Here is a 13,665-nt window from a genome sequence, read left to right on the forward strand (position 1 = left end):
CCTTACTCTGAGATTCAAATCCTCTCGCTATGAAGGTCAGCATGCCATTAGCTTTCCTCACTGCCTGCTGCACCTGCACACTGACCTTCAGCAACTGTTCCACCCAGGTCTCACCTTTTCCCGAACTGCCACCATTCAGATCATAATCTGCCTTCCAATGTAGTATAAAGGTGGAGAGGTTTTGCTAAATCTATACTAGCCAGACCTCAGCTTGAATGCCTGCCCTTCCAGATCCCATCCACAATCCAGACGGTATCCTGTACCACACGGGTGGTACAGGACTATTGAACGTGCTGCTGAGAATCAATCCAAACTGCTCCTAGCAAACTACTATGAGGATAAGCAATTAATCAGCTCTCAGGAAGGAGATTCAGCTTTTGTCCAGTGTTCCCCCTTTACTTAATGGTCAGGTCCCAGGGAGTGTTGCTGAACAAAGAGACCTTGGAGTACAGGTTCATAGCTCCTTGAAAGTGGTGTCGCAGGTAGATAGGATAGTGAAGGTGGCGTTTGGTATGCTTTCCTTTATTGGTCAGTACATTGAGTTTTGGAGTTGGGAGGTCATTTTGCAACTGTACAGGCCATTTGTTAGGCCACTTTTGCAATACTGTGTGCAATTCTGGTCTCCCTGCTATAGGAAGGATGTTGTGAAATCTGAAAGGTTTCAGAAAAGATTCACAAGGATCTTGCCAAAGTTGGAGGATTTGAGCTACAGGGAGAGGCTGAACAGGCTGGGGCTGTTTTCCCTGGAGCATCGGAGGCTGAGGGGTGAGCTTATAGAGGTTTATAAAATCATGAGGGGAATGGATGGGGTGAATAAACAAGATCTTTTCCCTAGGGTGGGGGAGTCCGAAACTAGAGGGCATAGGTTTAGGGTGAGAGTGGAAAGACTTAAAAGGGGCAACTTTTTCACGCAGAGGGTGCTGTGTGAATGAGCTGCCAGAGGAAGTGGTGGAGGCTGGTACAATTACAACATTTAAAAGGCATCTGGATGGGAACATGAATAGAAAAAAGAACATTAATTAGATGGATATGAGCCAAATGCTGGCATAAGGGACTAGATTAATTTAGGCTCTCTGGTCAGCATGGATAAGATGGGTAGAAGAGTCTGATTCCGTGCTGTACATCTCTATAGCTCTATCACAAAATTAGGACACAAATGATTTTCCAAAAGAGTTACTCCCTGAGAAATAATGGCTGCTGATGTTCACAGACAAGTTTATTAACAGATATGTATGACCTTCTACTGCCCACCATCTTAAGGGAGATACTCACCCATTGATTTTGAACCTTTTAATCAAGTGATCCTTGATGATGTGCCAGGGTGCCCTTTCCTTCTGAATTACACTCCTAAAATTATAAATGCATCAATTCTAATTGTGAGCTGAGTGCTACTCTCTATGTATGTAGGACTTAATGTCACCTCCCTTCCCTTTCATAAGACCAGAGACTGTGGAAAATTCTGTAGATGCATCATAAATCTTGGCTTCATTAAATTGTAATGGGTTTGTACATCTGCTGAACAACGACTCCATTGCAAACACTTAAGTGTTTCTTCTGTAGTGATTCTGCCCTAAGAGAGAATGAATATTTCATCAGTTCAATACTTACTTGTTCATCACAGGGAGACGAGAGAGGTTTGAAGTACAATGGATTCTCCTTCAGGCTGGAATACCCATCGCACACTTTCACATCTCAATCTTGAAGTGGCATTTTTACTGTTCATCAGCGGGTCGGAGCAGAAAGTGGTTTAATCCAAGCCGCTCCAGATCCCACTGGAGTGTCACAGATTTCCTTAATCCTGACCCTGCCATGAGCCCTTGCCTGGGGCTGTCAGCAACTTGGTTTCGATCCTCCAGGCCTCCCGATCTCCGTTCCATTCCTCAGTTGGTTAGGATACAAATAATTTCTTACGGGCCTTCAGGGGATCCAGATCAGTTTAAATCTTGATGAAAAATAGAAGGGACTTGCGTTTTTATAGCAACCTTAGGACACGCATCCTGCTGTGAATACTTTGAAGCAATCAAGAGGATATTGGATGAGCATTTGGATAGAAATAATGTGCAAGAGTACAGGGTTAAAGTGTAAGAGCTTGGCACTGGGTCATACATTAATAAGTCAGTGCAGGTGGGATGGGCTGAATGGCTTCTTTCTGTACCATAATAATTCTGTAATACGAAGGTATTTTACAACCAATGAAGCACTCTTGAATTGTCATTGCTGGAGAAGATTTACTGTGACCCCGAGGTCGGGGATGTTGTTATCCATTTTGAGACACTTTCTGGAGGAGGTTGGAGACTGCTGTTTGAAAGTGAAGGGATTTTGCCTGAAATGTCGATTCTCCTGCTCCGCGGATGCTGCCTGACCTGCTGTGCTCTTCCAGCACTACACTCTTCGATTCTAACCTCCAGCATCTGCAGTCCTCACTTTCGCCTTGCTGTTGGAGAGGGGACGATTCACCACAAGTCTGCCAGTGACCATGAGCCATCAGGGTTCCTGGATCTATCTGTCTGTCTACTGGAATTCACTGAACAACTGAGAGTACACTGTTAATATCAAACAAATGTGACTTCCTGCCCTCTCAGGTGCTGTGACTAATTTCAAACATAAGGGGAATGAAAGGTATTGAACTAAGGAATTACTCTGTTCTGAACATGTGTGAAACACTCCAGACATTGCAGTGTATACCAGTGGCAGAAGCTTATTCCTTAGGACCAAGGGATGCATCCTGCTCTTTGCAGTGAAAACGTGGCCAGAATAAATGTTTAATTTTAAACACAAAAGAAAAATACAGTAGAGAGGTAGGCAACAGATCAGAGTAGTCAAATCTTTACTAACTACTTTAGTTAGAATCCCGACAATGTGGAAGCAGGCCATTCGGCCCATCAAGTCTCCACATCAACCTTCCAAAGAGCATCTCACCCAGACCCACCCCAACCGTGTAACCCTGCATTTCCCATGGCCAATCCACCTAGCCTGCACCTAGCCTGGGGCAGCACCATGGCTCAGTGGTTAGCACTGCTGCCTCACAGCGCCAGGGACCCAGGTTCGATTCCAGCCTCGGGCGACTGTCTGTGTGGAGTTTGTACATTGTCCCTGTATCTGTGTGGGTTTCCTTTGGATGCTCCAGTTTCCACCCACAGTCCAAAGATGTGCTGGCAAGGCAGATTGCCCATAGTATTCAGGGATGTGTAAGTTAGGTGCATTAGTCAGGGGTGAATGTAGGGGAATGGGTCTGTTTAGGTTGCCCTTCAGGCAGTCGGTGTGGACTTGTTGGGCCAAATGGCCTGTTTCTACACAGTAGAGATTCTATGATTCTGATTCTACGATCCCTGGACACTTTGGGCAATTCAGCATGGCCACCCCACAAAACCTGCACATCTTTGGACTGTGGGAGAAAACCAGAGCACCCGGAGGAAACCCACACAGACACAGGGAGAACGTGCAAGCCCTACATGGACAGACACCAGAGGGTAGAATCAAACCTGGGTCAGTGATGCTGTGAGTCAGCAGTGCTAACCACTGAGCGACCATGTCACCCCAATTGTGCAGCATCTTGGTTATACCATACCTCGAGTAGCAGGTTGGGTTTCCTTATCTCAGGAAAGGTATTATTGCCATAGAGGGAAAGCAATGAAGGTTCACCAGATTTGTTGCCGGGATGGTGGGACTGTCCCTCTGGAGAGGGATTGGGCGAACTGGGTCTGTATTCTCTCGAGTTGTGAAGACGAAGAGATAATCTCAATGAAACCTACACAATACTCAAAGGGATAGGTAGGGTAGATGCAGGCAAAATGCTTCCCCTGGCTGGGGAGCCAAGAATCAGGTGACATACTTTAAAAATAAGGGCTGGGATTCAAGATGAAGCGAAATGTTGTTACTCAGCAGATTGTGAACCTTTGGAATTGTCTACCATGGAGGACTGAAGACGTTCAGCCTTTGAGTATGTTTCAGGTCAAAATGAATAGATTTCTGATAATCTGTGGTGTACAGAGCTCCAAGAGAAGGGGTGGGTTAAAGACATTCTGGTATCTTTTCAGCCATGATCGAATTGAGTGGTGGGACAGGCTTGATAGGCTGAATGGTCCGCCCTCCCCACCCCAGTCCAATGCTTCTCAGTTCCATTATGCTGAGACCCTGGAGCTGAACCACGGGGAAGTGCTCCAACGTAGCCCACCCCAAACATCTCAGTGGACAGTGGAAGGTCAGGAGCAAGTGGAGCCAGATGTCGAGGTGAGGCGTAAGAAACAAGAAACGTGAAGCACAGACTCATCTCGGCCGCAGAGTGAAGCTCGCAAGTTGATCATGGGGTATAGTCACCCGGAACCAAGTATGGAAGGCATTGGCACTTGAGAGGCCCATAATCCAGCAAGAGGCACCCCTTCAAGAGAGGAAGACGTTGGAAGTGGAGAAAAGCCACTGTTTAACAATAAGCTTGTTTACAAGATCTACATGGGTAAGTGGGGAACTGTTTCCAAAAAAAGTAGTGAGACCTGAAGTATGGGTGTTAAAAGGATATGACAGAATGTAATCGAAATTAATAACCATTGCAAAATCAGGGGATGGGCTGAGTATGAATTTTTATTATTTCTAAACAGCAATGTGTCATCACTTGGAATGCACTGCCTGAAAGACTAGGAGGGAGGGGCAACAGTTTCTGTTGTGACTTCCTAAATTGGATAAATACTTGAAATGAGAGAAGAAATGTGGGGATATGGAGAGAGAGCAGGAGTGGGAGGGATAGGAGCGTTTGGATGGCTCTGTGAAAGAACCTGCATGATGGGCCAAAAGGCCTTCTTCAGCACTGTAAAGTTCAAAGGTCAAACCTAGGAGTTGAAATATGTCAATATCAAATGGTTCCCCCTCATAAGCAGTGTCTGATATTGGCTGCAATGGAATTGAATATCAGCGACTGGTTAGAATGGCTGATTCAATACAATGGATTAGGTACCACCATCTAAGACACATTTCTATCCCTTAGTCTTTCAAACTAAAGCAAAAGGTACAATAATTGGTGGCAATGTCCAGTTATGCCAACATTGGAAATTACAGATCTTCAGGAATATTTATGATTCCGCAGTTTGGGACCATTTCCCTGTGGGATGGTTTACTCCAAAATGGCCGCTATGCCACAGGAATGGAAAAACCAACCTTTCTCAGACTATTGGAAGAGGAAGGGAGGAAATGGTATGTTTGTCTGGGTAAAGGATAATCATTTTTATAGGTTTTGCAGTCAGAAAAATGAAGAGAAGGTTGGTAATAATGAATAGAAATGGAAAGACACTTGGAAAACAAATTTAAGGTTGCTGCCAAGATCGAGCAAACAGGGCCACAAAACTTTTAAAAAATATATTTATTCACAGGATTTGGGCAGTGCTAGCTAGACCAGCATTTAATATCCACCCATAATCCATCTGTCACAGACATATCCATAATATTGATAAGAGTGACCACTGCGCAATCCTTGTGGAGACAAAGTCCTGACATTGCGTTGAGGATTCCATTGCGTTGTGTGGCATTACCACCCAGCTGAATGAAATAGATTTTAAACAGATCTACCAACTCAAGACTGAGCATCCAACAGCTGCTGGCATCACCATCTCCAGCAGAATTAGAATCAACCACAACCTATAACATCATTGGCCTGGCTTATCCCCCATTCTAGCATGAATTACCCAGAGTTCCCAGGGAGTTACCCAGAGGCCTTAAGGGACGAACGCTGCAGATTATGTCAGTCACTGCTGGGAAGCTGTTTGAGATAATCTGGACTCTAATGAGGACCATAAAATCCATTGTTAATAAATGGGAAAAACTCATCTGGTTTGGTAATCTTGTTTAGGAAAGGAAACTGCTGTCTTCACCTCTTTTGGCCTGCGTTTGACTCCAGACCTACAGCCAGATACAGCTACACTACATGTAATTTTATTGAGGAAAATTGTCTATGAGCAGAAAAACAGGACTAAATCAAAACAGCCAATTACTGCCCCATTCATCTATTCTTGATCATCAGTAAAGTGATAGAAAGTGTCATCAAGAGCATGATCAAACAGTACCTGCTCAGCAATAACCTGCTCAGTGACACCCAGTTTGGATTCCACTCAGCTCCTGACCTCATTACAGCCTTAGTTCAATCATGGACAAAAGAAGTGAATTCCAGAGCTGAGGTCAGAGTGACTGCCCTCAACATCAAGGCAGAATTTGACTGAGTGTGGCATCAAACAACATTCATTGTCACACACAGGAGTTGGGCAATAATCACTCTCAACAAGAGAGAATCTAACTCTCTCCCCGTGATATTCTCTGGCATTGCCATCACTGACTCCCCTACCATTAACATCCTCGGGCTTACCATTAATGAGAAACTGAACTGGGCCAGCCAAACAAATATTGTGGCCACGATAGCAGTTTGGTGGCTAGGAATTCTTTGGCAACTTGTTCACCTTCTATCCATCACCTAGGAGGTATAAGTCAGGAGTGCGAAGATATACTCTCCACTTGCTTAGATGAATGCCGCTCCAACAACACTCAAGAAATGCGACATTATCCAAGATAAAGTAGCCTGGTTGATTTCTATCGTATCCACCACCATCAACATTCATTGCTGCCACCTCCAATGCACAGTGGCAGCAGTGTGTATTTTTTACAAGTGCACTGCAGTAACTCACTAAGTTTCCAACAACAGCCCTTTCCAAAAGCGGCAATCTCTACCAGCTAGAAGGGCAAGGGCATCAGTTGCATGCCAATGTACGGGCACAGTGAAGTCAATGGTGATTCCAAGTGAAAGGAAGTTACCCAGAGTTCGTAGGGAATTACCCAGTGTGCTTAGAGGAAGAACTTTGCAGATTATATCAGTCGCTCTGGGAAGTGATTCGAGACAAGCTGAACTCTAATAATGAGCATGACTCCATTGCCGATTGGTGGGAGAACCCCATCTGGTTCACTAAAACTACCTTCCTTGCCTGATCTGTGACTCCACACCCACAGTAATGTAGTTGAACTGTCGGCTGGGCAATTGCGGATGGGTAATAAATGCTGGGCTAGACATTGACACCCACATCCCATAAGTGAATTAAAGAAAAGAGCTGTGTTCTTCCCTAGTTGGGGTGGGGGCAGGGGGTATTGGTCAGGCAATGACCAAGAAGGTGGAAATCAATCTTTGTGCAATAAACCACTGGTGAATCTCTGAAAGTCTTCTGCTGCTGATTTAAATTATGAATTGCGATTGGTTAGTCACTGGGATAATGCCATACCTGGTGGTGTGATCAGGCTAAGAGTGGTGCAGATGCCTGGTAACCCGAGAAGGATTGGATCCTATAACGTCATGTCATATACTGGTGGGTTGTGAGGGGCTGAGTTTACGATGAGGCACGTACCCAGGGCTACAGTTTATAATCCGGCTTGCCAGAAACTTGGGCCCCAAATCTCTCGAAACCAGTGACCCAGTCGAGCATGGAAATCCATAATCTCCTCTACAGTTTACCCCCACCCCCCCCACCCCCCGCCCCCTCCCCACCTAACCCTGGGGCCAGACTGACAAAGACTCCTCTTGCTGACCAGCTTGTTTCCGGCACACATTATGTAATAAGGGTGCCTTCATTCATAATCCCTTGTCCTATTTGCCTCAGTATCTTGTAGTTGCATGAGGTATGTATAAACATATACATATAAAATGTGTAAAAAGACCTCAGCGTAACCAGCCACAGAAAAATCAATACAAGACAAACCTAATATTAATGACAAATCATTATCTCGTCTACCATTGTACACAGGCCTTCCCTCCCTTCAACTGTGTCGAAGAGTGTGGTGCTGGATAGGCACAGCCAGTCAGGCAGCATCCGAGGAGCAGGAGAGTCAACAGTTCGGGCATAAGCCCTTCAACTGTCTAGTGGATGGCGCAACATACAGAACAGATCTCCTTTTCACACTGAGCAAATATTGTGTTCTCCCATATAAATGTAAAATCTATCTCGTGGTTATCTTCAGCGAAAACGGAAATTGCTGCAAGAAGGGTTCTGCAGAAAGGTCACTCCACCCTAACGTTATACTCTTGATCTCTCTCCGTAGATGCTGCCAGACCTGCTTAGATTTTCCAGCAATTTCTGTTTTTGTTTCCAGCATCTGCAGTTCATTTGGTTTTTTTTTGTCGTGATTATCTTACATTGCCTCCAAACAGAGTCTGCAAAATGCGGGTAGCCCAACTACCCCCGTGAATTGCCTTGGAATCTGCAAGCGTCAACTTGCTGAGCACCAAGCTGAGAATCTTTGGACAAAAATACCTCATGAGCTTTTTGAAAAAGAAATTGCTTATTTTTGTCATGTTTACTTGGTATCAGAATGTTAATGACAGTGTTTTGATTGGATGAGGCAGTTGACAGGAAGTTTTGTGATGAAACGTCCTGTCAAACCAGAGTCATTCATTCTGTAAAGTGGTAAAGCAAATGTGTGAGTGAAAACCACTTCACTATCTCTCATGGCTTGCCTTGGATGAGGTAGGCCCGGAATAGGTGACGACAATGGCTGTCGTGGTATTGTTGCTAGACTATTAAGCTGAACCCCATCTGGTTCACTCAGGTTTGGTCTGCATGTGACTCCAGGTAAAAACAATGACTGCAGATGCTGGAAACCAGATTCTGGATTCGTGGTGCTGGAAGAGCACAGCGGTTCAGGCAGCATCCAAGTAGCTTCGAAATCGACGTTTCGGGCAAAAGCCCTTCACGTGACTCCAGACACGTAACGACATGGTTGACTCTGGGGCAATTAGGGATGGGCTATAAATGCTGGCTTAGCCAATAACACCCACATCCTGTGAATAAAACAAAAACAGAACAGTTTCCTGCACCCCCCCCCCCCACCCAACCTCCATTTAATGACAGCAACTGAGTCTTGAGCAAAGAATAAATAACACTGCAGATCATGATTTGGAGTGTGGTTTCCCAATTTTTACCCTGAAGCAATGAAATGCATCACTAACTCAAGGAGAAACCCACCAGCCATGGGTTCCTCACCCTGCGACCCCATTACGTGTCTGCTTCACAAGAAGTGTTGACTGTCTGCAGCCTGTGAAATGTCAAATGACTGTGAGGTGATCTCTCTGTTTGAAGAGCTTTTGAATGCAATTAAATGCTTAATTAGCAGCAGATGCCGTTTGAGATGTGTGTAACCCTCAAATCTAATCTGGGTTAACAAAGATGGTAATCCCATGAGGTGTCGTCTGGTTGGATAATGGCTCGCCGTAGAGACATTTTGATCGTCTCTAACTAAAGACAAACTAATCAATTGGTACAAATTGTAAGGTCTGTATCTAGCATATCACAAAAAAAACCTGGATTGGTGCATAAAATTAGTGCAAATGCAGTTTAGCAGGAACTGGAAGGCACTCAGATGCATAATTGCTTAGACTTAACAGAAGCATATTGACTCTTTGAATTCCCAATGATAAAGAGACATCCTTGGCCAAATCACTGGAACAATTTAATATCTTCTCATATCGATCACGATTGCGCTGAGTTAGCAGGTCTTGCCTGAGACAGCAGTCTAATGAGCTTTCATTAGGAACAGGATCAGGCTGCTGCGTCTGATCCAGGAGTTCTCTCTTGGAAAGAACATTTGGCTGAACATTGGATTGGAAATTTGGATTAGTCTGAAATGTGATGCTTCTGCAGTTGAATAGACAGATGCCACTCTTTGGTGGCAATGATAGATAAAGTATAGCCACTTGGATGAGCTGGTGGGGGGGGGGGGGGTTGGGGGTATGGAAAGAGGAGCACATGGGGCTGCGAGGGGAGAGAGGGGTGTTGGAGGACAGTTCAGTGATAGGAAGGGGCAGCTCCCAGAATGGGGTCATTGCAGACAGCTGGTGACCTACCGTTCAAAACAAAGTCGATAAAGCGTGGTGCTGGAAAACACACGCAGCGGGTCAGGCAGTATCCGAGGAACAAGAGAGTCGACGTTTCGGGCAGGAAGCTTCATCACATTGGCACCCCATCTCCTCGGATGCTGCCTGACCCGCTGTGTGCGTTTTCCAGCACCACGCTTTATCAACTCTGACTCTCCAGCGTCTGCCCCCCTCACTATTTCCAATCAAAACAACAAAGACTTGGAACACCATTTTTCCGTATGTATGGAACGAGCTGCCGTTGCTACGTTTCAAAGGCACCTGGATGGGTCCATGAATGCAAAGGTTTCAGAGGTATGGACCAAATGCTGACAAATGGGATTAAGTCAGATTGGGATGTCTGGTCATTTGGACAAATGGATCAAAGGGTGTGTTTCTGTGCTGCATGACTGTATGACTAGAAGAACCAGGAGCAGGAATAGGCGATTCAGTCACTCGAACCTGCTCCATCACTCAATACGATCATGACTGACCTTGGCCTCAACTCCACTGTCTCGCACACTCTCCACAGCCCTTCAACCCATTGCTCATTACCAATCTGTCCGTCTCCCCCTGAACTTGCACTCATGCGACACTGTTCACAAGCCTTGAGAGTCCCAGTAATCAGGTACACTTGGAATCTCATTGTAATGTCAGAGGCACAGCTGCCAATCTGTCCACAGCAAGCTCCTGCAGACAGTCATGTTCTGAAGACCAGGTTATGAGAGGCAGTGATTGAGAAAGAAATATTGGGCAGGACGTTGGCACTAGCTGGCAGCTCACGTTTAAAATCGTGGGAACTGGGATAAAAGCAGAAAATGTTCAGTGTGTGTCAGGCTGTATCTGTGGGGCGAGCAAGGAAAACTACACTAATGGTCCAAATTTCACCAGAACTGCTGCGGTGTGTATCATATCCACCTTAGAGAAGCGTCACCCAAGAGGCAGCACATATTTGTTCACAGGGTCAGTTCAGATTTGTGCATAAGTCTGTAAGCTATGATTTGCAGCTGCAATCTCCTGACTCAGGGATAAGGGTGTGCCCAATATAGCACGCACCATTCCTGTTTTGGAATTAAACAGAAGTTCCCATTTCTGACTTTGTTAGCAACTCTTCAAATTAGAGATTAGGAGCATGGGAGGGAGGAGGGGGATTCATTATGTTAAATATCCTCTGGGTAATTGTAACTAAGCCAAAGCTGGTAAGTCCATAATACCTCTGAGGGGCACGGTTTGTATGTTTAATTGTAAAACAAAATTGAAAGGGTGCAGAAAGGATTTACAAGGATGTTGCCGGGGTTGGAGGATTTGAGCTACAGGGAGAGGTCGAATAGGCTAGGGCTGTTTTCCCTGGAGTGTTGGAGGCTGAGGGGTGACCTTATAGAGATTTTGAAAATCATGAGGAGCATGGATAGAGTGAATTGATAAGGTCTTTTTTATCCCCAGGGTGGGGGAGTCCAAAACATAGGTTTAAAGTGAAAGGAGAAAGATTTAAAAGGGACCTAAGGGGCAACTTTTTCACGCAGAGTGTGGTACGTGTATGGAATGAGCTGCCAGAGGAAGTGGTGGAGGCTGGTACAATTGCAACATTTAAAAGGTATCTGGGTGGGTGTATGAATAGGAAGGGTTTAGAGGGGGATATGGGCCAGGTGCTACCAAATGGGAGTAGATCAGTCTAGAATATCTGGTCAGAGTGGACGAATTATACTGAAGGGTCTGTTTCTGTGCTGTACATCTCTATAACTCTGTAAATGTTAATTGTTCATTATTCCTGATGCTATTAACATTAGAGGCCATGAGATAATGTAACAGCCTCACATTAGCAGCACTTTTCTCACAGCTGATCAGCGGACGCTGGGTGCTGTGAGAACTTGTGAAATGATTGCTTTGTGATCTGAAAGGGCGAGACAGTAACAGGCGAACTGGAGGGAAAAGGAGTATCTCATTTCTCTAAGCAGAGCTCCTTCCTTTTTCTGAGTCGTCTGCAACTCTTCAGCTATGGGAAGTTGAAGGGGAAAGCGATTAGTGCTTCTTATAAGAGATTCTGGTGAAGAAAGCGTTGGGGGGGAGGGGTGGCGAGGACAAGAGGGGGAGGATGAAGACGATGAAGGTCTTGGCAGCTTCCTTCAAATGCCATCTCGGACTTGCCCGTGTGTCGACAGCAGGTAATGCTCAGCCCTCAGCTCCTGCCGGTTAATCTGCCTGCATGCTGTGTGTTGTGTCAATGGATTAACAGCATTGACTGGGAGGGGATACTGCAACTGTATCAGCATTGCAAGATCCCAAGGCACCTGACCTGCTCTCCTCTGAACCAGTCTGTGCTACTGTTCTTGCTAAACGTTTCAGATGTTGGTCTTAATTTTTAAATTAGACCCGGGGCACATTATTAATTTGCAAACACAATTGCTTAAAGTGAAGCTGCAAACTGTAACTTGGCGTGGTGAGGGTTGAATTCTCTTCTGTGCTGATAAGAACAATGTGGCCTGAATTAGTCGACGGTTCGGTTTGAAATCTTGTGGATAGTTTTTAAACCTGTTTTAAAAGCTAACTTGAGACTTTCAGGCTGTTTATCATGAGCTTCATTTAAGGCAGTGATAAATGAGTGACTGCATAGGATGTCATCACAGGAAATGCAGTGATGGAAGGAAAAGCTTGCAGCCAGAACATTAATGCCAAGTAATTAATCGCATGAATGATCGCATTATGCACTGAAGGAGGGCACTGGATGAGGGGTTGGCTTAATGCGCTGCGTGTGTGAGAGAGAGGGAGGAAGAGAAATATTTAAATCTGTTCTAGCATTAGCAGAGCCGGGTGTGCTGGTGACTGTGCTCATTTTTTTGACAAGCCTTTGATCTCCCACTTGTACCTCATTGAGTCTGCTGGCTGGAATTCTAATCCCCACAATAAGATCTTCCTGTTGTGTGGTATTTACTGGAGCAGATTAAGGATGTTGGAGAGTTGGCACCACTCATTGCCTGACAGAAGAGGGAGGAATAGACTGAAAGAAGTTATTTAATTGTTTTTCCCTCACAGACGATGTTTCTCTCAGGCTGAGTTGAGCACATCCCCTTGTCCTATTAACAGTGACTTGGGATTTGAATCATTTCAGACACCAGGAAGTGGAGTTTAATTAGTGCTACTGTCGGTATTTTTCTTTCATTCCAAGTCACTTTTTTCTATTACTTGCCCCCCTACCTCATTACCCACTATCGTTTCCCTCCCTCACTTCCGCCAGCTAATGGCTCAATTTCCCCCACACTCCCTCTCTTGTTCCGTCCCTCTCTCATTCCCTCCTCCCTTCGTTTCTGCCTTCCCTCCCCTGTTACCTGCCCCCATCATTCCCCCCTCTTCCTCCCCCATTAACTCCTCCTCCTTGTCACCTCCCCCAGTCTACGGCTCACTTTCCCTCTCACTCCCTCAGTTCCATCCTCACTCTAACCTTCATTTCTGTTTTCTACTCTGACTGTCCCCTTATTTCCTCAATTCGTTGCCCTCTTTTCCCACTTTATTTTATTCTCTTTAATTTCTAACCCGAATTTTCATTGCATGATTCTCTCTTAATTCATTCCCCCTTTCATTTCCTCCTAAATTCTCCCCTCTCGTTTCGCCTCTCCCATCACCTTTCACACCAACCAACACACCGCTAGGTATTTGAAGAAAGGGGTGTTCTCTGTTATTTGCCCCTGCCTTAAATAATGTTTCCTCTCTCCCATTTAGCTCTGCTTTTCTTTGAATCATGGTCTGTCATTGCTTTATAGTGCTCTGCTTCTTAAGATTCTGATCAGCTGAAACTCCAT

At 45.2% G+C, this 13,665-nt stretch overlaps 1 protein-coding gene across 4 annotated transcripts in view; it reads left to right on the top strand.

The window, feature by feature from the left end:
• The window catches only part of grip2b (glutamate receptor interacting protein 2b), a 334,440-nt gene that overhangs the window by 47,154 nt on the left and 273,621 nt on the right, over positions 1-13,665 (top strand). The gene's annotated exons all lie outside the window — the stretch shown is intronic.

Source organism: Chiloscyllium punctatum, chromosome 12, assembly GCF_047496795.1.
Source record: "Chiloscyllium punctatum isolate Juve2018m chromosome 12, sChiPun1.3, whole genome shotgun sequence".
Lineage (NCBI taxonomy): Eukaryota > Metazoa > Chordata > Chondrichthyes > Orectolobiformes > Hemiscylliidae > Chiloscyllium > Chiloscyllium punctatum.